We start from the raw sequence: 6624 nt of genomic DNA, 5'->3' as shown, positions 1-6624 counted from the left end.
AACAACAAAATACAACTACTAGTGAGAATAAACTGCAGTTAACAATAACAGTACTTAAATATCCAAAATCTAACTACTCAATTGTTGATGAGAAGTCTTCATTAAACTCCAAACGACGAGAAGATGATGTTGTTGTGGTAGCCTGAAGGTGAGTTCCAAGTAGCAAATTTGTAAACTCTCCTTGAATGGGTGGAAGGAATATGGACATATCTCCAATCGGCATGACAGTATTTGTCATTGATAGAGTAGTGTTGTCAGTAGAAGCGATATTTGATCCTTGTTGTTCTTCTCCTGCAAAAGGTACATCAATGTAAAATACGTTTTACTAAGAGAAAGATGATTTTTTAATTAGTAAAAATACCTTTCCTTGCTAATTTACTATGAGGATTTTTCTTTCCTCTCTCAAGGACACTTCTAGATCTTTTTTCCAGTGGACCTTTTTTGTGTGAAGGAGCTTTGAATGATATACGCTCTTTTGCAACTTTCTCTGTGCATTCAAGAAAGCATTGTGCAGATTTATTTTCAACCAACGATACATTGCTTAGTAAATTTTCAACTTCAAGAATCAACTTGTCAAAACCATTTTCCAAGTGCTCAATAACTTCTTTGGAAACTGCACTTTTTAGTGCGACAGATATCATCTTTCGGCAGAGATTTGAACTCTGTGACACCAAGCTCTCACACTGGTTTTGTTTCCTGCATGCATATATGCCTCTTTTTGCATATTTTGTCCATCTGTTTAATATATATTGAGGAGGTAACTCAATAATATTGTTTTGGTTAAATACTCGTAGGATGTGTTTGCATAATATATCGGAAATGAAGTTGATAAATAAAAATCCAGATAAATACTGTGAGATTAAGTAATGAGAGGACCAACTTACTGCCGCTGGATGGATCAGGATGAACCAAAAGATTGATGCCGTCGAATAGATCAGGATGAATCAACTGGTTGTTGCCGTCGGACAGCGGCGATTTGCCGATGGGGATGCGGGCGTTGCTGGGCGATAGAAGGAAAAAGAAGCTTGTCGAGCAATCTTCCGTCGTCTGAGCGGTGGAGTAGTTGTGAAGGAAGCTTCCGCGTCAATTTTCCTTGACCCAAGGCAGAATTTCCTTCCCGCCCAAGGCCCAGTTCCAAGTACCACGTGGTGTGACCTGAGTTGGGTCTCACAAACATTGCATAGGACCCAGGTCCTATAGAATTCGTTTCCCTCTTGGAGCACTCGCATCTGCGCGTACCTACCCAAAAACGAAGCAGCGGCAGGCAAGCAAAGCTGCTGACCGGTGAGCGTGAGGACGCGTGGCCTGGTGTGCCTGCCGACTTCTCGAAGATGTCGCGGCCCTTGACAACGCGGATGGAGAAGGTGACCTCCTCCCCGCGCGCCCAACGCTGCCACGGCCGCCACGCACGCGCGCCGCAGCTCCGCGTCGTCCGCGCTCGGCTTCGCCATCTCTGCACTCCCCTCGTAGCGTATCCGGATCACCGCCAATACACGAAGAAGATGGAGAGAACGATGCAAGAGATAGGGAGCACGACTCGAGAGTGGCGGCGGATGTCTGTTGAAAGGAAATGAGATTGGATACAAAATATCTAATTCCTTAAGCTATCTCCAACAGAAGGTGTATTTGACCCTTTCTACTAAAATTGGGCTAGAAAATACTAATTTCAGCCTCCAACGAACTACCGAAAGGCCCGATCCAAAAATAGAGCGACCATCATCGCGATCGATAAATCGAGCACGAGCTAGTGTTTCGTACGGACAACATGGGCTCCACCACTTCTTTCTTGCTCCTCTCCGTCCTCTGCCCGCACCCGCAGGACCAAGCCTGTCGCCGACCGCTCCTCCCACCAGCGCTGCCCCTTCCTCCCACCAGCAGTGCCTCCTCCTCTACTCCTCCCACCAGCGTCGACGAGGAGGAGGGAGAAGGAGCTCTCGGCCGACGGCGGGGAGGGAGAAGGAGCTCCTCCACCCGTCCAGTGCCGCCGTCACCCCTTTCTCCAGCGCCGCCACCCGTCCAGCGCCACCGCCGCCCCTTCCTCCAGCGCCGCCGTACCTCTTTCCACTGCCGTCCAGCGCCGCCACCGATTTTCGATCGTCTATTGGAGAACGACGTTCTTCGATCCTCATTCGGCAACCCCGATACGACCGATTTCAAGAATAGGTCTCCAATTTCGGTCTCCACTGTTGGAGACACCCTTATGGCTCGGGGAATAGCTCGCCCCTGGGAGCTACTGGCCCCACCTGTCATTCAGCAAAGGTCTAAAATACATGCACACATTTTTGAGCGCCGACATGTGGGTCCCCAGTTACTGCGCGTGAATTCCACGCCCTCACGTTTGCCCTACCTCGCCCTCCCGATCGCGTCTCCTGCGGCGCCGCCGCCCGCCGCCCATGCCCCGCTCTCCTCTCCTCCTGCCTCCTTGCCCCTCACCACCGTCGCTTCAGCACGACCCGCTCTCTACGCCGCTTTTCTCTAGATGAAATCCGTGTCCCCTCCTCCCCCACCATGGCCGCCGCCTCGCTCCTTCTCCCCGCCGACCCACGGCTGCAGCAACGCTCTTCGAGGGCACCCCATGGTGCTTGAGATCCGCCTTCTCACCGCAAGTGCCTGTGTGAACAGCACCGCGCGACTTTTACCCCGACGTCACCGCCTTGGTACCGCACGTCCTTTTCGGGGAGCACGGCGAGAAGCTCGACCACCACAGGGCTGTTGCAGGGAAGTGCGGTCGTCGACGCGTCGAGCGCTGTGCAGATCTACGTGAGTACCTCCTACTCCCCGCAGAACCGTCGTCACGCATGGATCCGTGGCAAAAACCATGCTGCCTTGCTCACCAACCTGCCGCTTCCCCTTCCTATTCTTGTGCCTGTCCGCTCCCCCTCCCGTTCAGGTGCACGTCCCATCGTCGTCGCCGACCCTCGCAGCAGATCGCCTCCGCCAGATCTGAGCCCACTTCCCCACGATGAAATCTACAGCAATAATCAACCCGCTCGGTGACATAGATGGTGAGGGTGACTTCGTTTGGTAATCATTTCCCATCCCTTAAGAATCAGTAATTCGCGTTTCTTGCATGTTCTCCACACCGGATCCGAACCCGATGTCCCCCACTCCGATAGCCTGTTGTTCAAACTTTTTTATTTTGGACGGGACTATGGATCAGATTTACTTTTTGAAGTTAGATTAGGTGAGTGTTAGTTTTTGAAGCTGAATTCGAAGCTTATTTCCACCTTTTTTTCATTATCATACCAAGTGATTAGAGTTAGTAATCATATTGTGTGCCATGGACGGTTAAAACACGCCCATGCTGAATTCATTTGCGCAGGAATGTATACTGGTGTTCAGGATGCACATAACTTGGCTTGGAAATTGCACTCACTTCTGAATGGTGCTGCTTCACCATCAATAGTGTGGACTTATGAGTCATCACCACTATTTTGTGTTTATGCTTCTTGCCATCTTCAGTTTCTTATTAAGGGTATTTATTGCGTTTTACTCTCTCTGAAATTTTCCACCAAGCTCCGCCATATGTTGTTACTTATATTTGTGCTACCATGCTAATACCATCCCAACAAATATTGATGATCCAGCATATCTTTCATTGCTATCACTCCTTTTTATTTGCAGGGCATCGCTCTTGGGTTTCGAATATATATTGTCACTTCTGTTTGACTGCTATGAGGAATCTACAGTCAGGTTCAAATAGGTGGCAACGAGGTGGAGGTCCAGAAAGGTATGACTCCTGTCAAACATGCACTTTAAATCCATCTAAATTAACTCCAAATGCATTTATTTGGATGTTGTTTGACTTTTTGTTTAACCTTGCTCAATCTCTCTTTTTTCCCCTTCTGTTCTAACCGTGGTTTACCCTCCATATTCAAACGAGGAATTGTGATTTGGACTCATGAAGATGCAGGTGCAGCCACATCTTTCTTCCTAACCTGTCCACAATCTTTATTTGCTACTCCTACTATTTTTGTTGTTCCTGGATAAATTAATTTTTCTGGTCGTTCTATGGTTTTAAACCCAAGCTACTAAAATGCTTTCATGGAAAATTTATAGGAGGTCAAATAACTCGAGTTGATGGTTCAAATGTTGATAGATTGTAGTATGCTCCATTTGTCTCCGGACACAGGTCCTTCCAATTTCCTTGATTCGTCATCCACTCAAGTTCAGCGACCACTTGCATCTCAGCTCATCCACGTGGGAACATACTAAGGTAACTATACAACCTGTAAATGTAAATGAAAACTAACCTCTGCAAAATATCAATGACTAAAATGACTATGATGTTTGTTTAGTTAAAATGTTGCTACCAAACCCGTCTGCATTTTTTTCTTGTGACACTTGACCCCATAAAATTTTTTTGCTAGGTTGCCAGATTTTGTTAGGTGCATATATTGTTCGATTCCCCCCTTTATGATTGAGCAGTTGTGTTTCCTATGCAGGAATACTTGATTCTGCATTTGTGCTGTCACAAGAACGAGAACAAACATATAAAACCAGCAGGTTCAGTAAAGTGATTGTATCCTTTTAATCATTGTTTATTTAATCATTGTTTCGCAGTATGACAGTGCCATTTTTTACTGCTTCAATTTGCTTGCAAGATTCTCGGTGTACTCATTCTGTTTGCCTGCCGTAATTCCAATTGTTGTTGCCAACCGATTTTTTGCCCCTGTTTGCAAGAACAGAGTACATGACCTGTCACACGAACTGTATGCTAAACCGCTCATTCAGTAACCATGACTCCCATATTTTACTGGATGTTTCCTCAGCCCCTTGCCATGATTTTAGGTTACTTTTCTGTTCAATTACAGTAATGCCAGCTTGATAGCTTCGTTACCACATGCAGGATGGAATACGAACTCTTGAAGAGTGTTAATTCCCAATCACACCAGTGGGCCATCAAAGCTTTCATAGTCAGGATCTGTGAGCAATTAGGCAATGAAAACCCGCCTAAGTTTCAATGGATTGACCTGATCCCGATGAGGAGGTGCTGAAAATTTACAACTTAACCGTGTTGCTGATGCAAAGCATATTAATGAAAATTGTTGCCTTAAACATATTTGCAGGGCACTGCAATAGAGGCCAGATCTCGTGGAACTGGGTTCTCCAAGACCAAAATAAAGGAAGACCATGTATACTACATAAAATTCTTTCAGGTCAGAGACTACTGAGGTGCTTATCGTTCAGTGCCTCATTCTTACATGATGCGTTTCACGTCACACATAAAGATTCAAGAGGCGCAATCTGTCCGGAATCCTTTCCAAAATATGCACAAATTGTTGTCCCCTTTGAGAACAGTTCCAGATTTGGGAAAAATGAATACCTCTCAGGTTTACACCCTACTCATTAGCAAGTGTTTCTTCATGTTTCTTTTGGATTATCACACAAATTACGTCTCTTTGTCACTCAGATGCTCTTGGTATTTTCACTGGATGCACACATGTTAAGCTACAGAAGATAGCAAATGGAACAAAGCCACTACAAAACATTTTTTATTACTGATGGCCAGTAAGTTTTTTATATATATTGGTTCCTTTCCACATACATTTCTTTGTACAAAGATCATTATATACACACAGTTTGCTTACATTACCTCAAACCACCGTAGAGAAACAGCGTCAGTCTCTATGGCGACCACATGCTGAATATTTTGAGGATGAAACTTGCCGCCGAACAGCCTTTAGCCATGCTCTTCTGTGCAATGACATGTCACATTTATGATGGTAATTGGTACGTGATAATCTGGAAACATCATCCATACAATTTTCATGGTTACAGGTTCCATTGATGTCAGCTCGTGGTATTGAACCTAAATTTTACTTCTGTCATTTTGATGTTTCTTTCGATCAAATGTTGAGATCTTTTATCAATCCTACTTCACAATTTTATATCCTATGCTTTTTTTTATTGTTATGAAGAAAAGTTGTTTTGTCTGTGCCCCTCAAAAAAATGCTATGTTTCCATGAACATAATACCAACATATACATCACTAAGAATGTCAGTTGTTTTCTTATCTGTGTGTTCTCACAGGCTCTTAAAGCTGCTCCAAAATAGAGCTTGACTGTTGTTCCAAGGGCTTCCAGGTTGCTGCCGATCCAGGTGTCAATTTTGTATGGAACATGACCTTTGAACTACCTAATCAAATGGTTTTTGTGTACTCTGCACAAGCACCTGAGTCATGGAACCTTTTGTGCTTAGCTGTTGGGTGAATAGCATTTTTAGGTTTTAGCATTGTGTGATTCACTTGACTACAGATAAATGGCTAAAATGTCTAGCTGTATGTTTTGGGTATCCAAGTCAATATCGACTTTCATTTTTTAAGGCTATGATTATTATATGATTCTCCATAACTGTGCTTGCTGATTTGGTTGCCCAACTATTCATGCTAAATACTCCCTCTATTCATAAATAATTGATGTTTTTAGAATTAAAATAATTTTAAAAAGTCAATTATTTGTGAATAGATATAGATATAGTACCTCCGTAGTAGACCTTTCAAAAAATACCTCCATAGTACCCAAAAAAATCTCAACTGTGATTCAACACACGATAGACAGGCGGGCGCAGCAACGCGCGCCACCCTACCTAGTATATATGGTGGGGCGGGATGAGGAATGGCGG

General features: G+C 44.6%; 1 long non-coding RNA gene across 10 annotated transcripts; it reads left to right on the top strand.

Annotated features, from left to right (window-relative positions):
• Positions 1 to 1654: 1654 nt before the first annotated feature.
• On the top strand, positions 1655 to 6346 carry LOC112888056. 10 transcript variants are annotated; one of them, XR_003227707.1, is made up of 11 exons: positions 1659 to 2760; positions 2891 to 3475; positions 3625 to 3730; positions 3908 to 3913; positions 4133 to 4216; positions 4446 to 4506; positions 4850 to 4990; positions 5070 to 5333; positions 5414 to 5511; positions 5612 to 5733; positions 6034 to 6346. It is a non-coding gene; the product is annotated as an uncharacterized LOC112888056 (long non-coding RNA). The 10 variants fall into 10 exon arrangements; XR_003227705.1 differs by having other exon boundaries at positions 4060 to 4216; XR_003227701.1 differs by having other exon boundaries at positions 1662 to 2760; positions 2891 to 3184; positions 3323 to 3475; positions 3625 to 3913; positions 4060 to 4216.
• The last annotated feature ends 278 nt before the right edge of the window (positions 6347 to 6624 follow it).

Source organism: Panicum hallii, chromosome 3 (genome assembly GCF_002211085.1).
Source record: "Panicum hallii strain FIL2 chromosome 3, PHallii_v3.1, whole genome shotgun sequence".
NCBI lineage: Eukaryota > Viridiplantae > Streptophyta > Magnoliopsida > Poales > Poaceae > Panicum > Panicum hallii.
The sequence above is the reverse complement of the archived record's forward strand: the minus strand, read 5'-3'. Positions and strand labels throughout refer to the sequence as shown.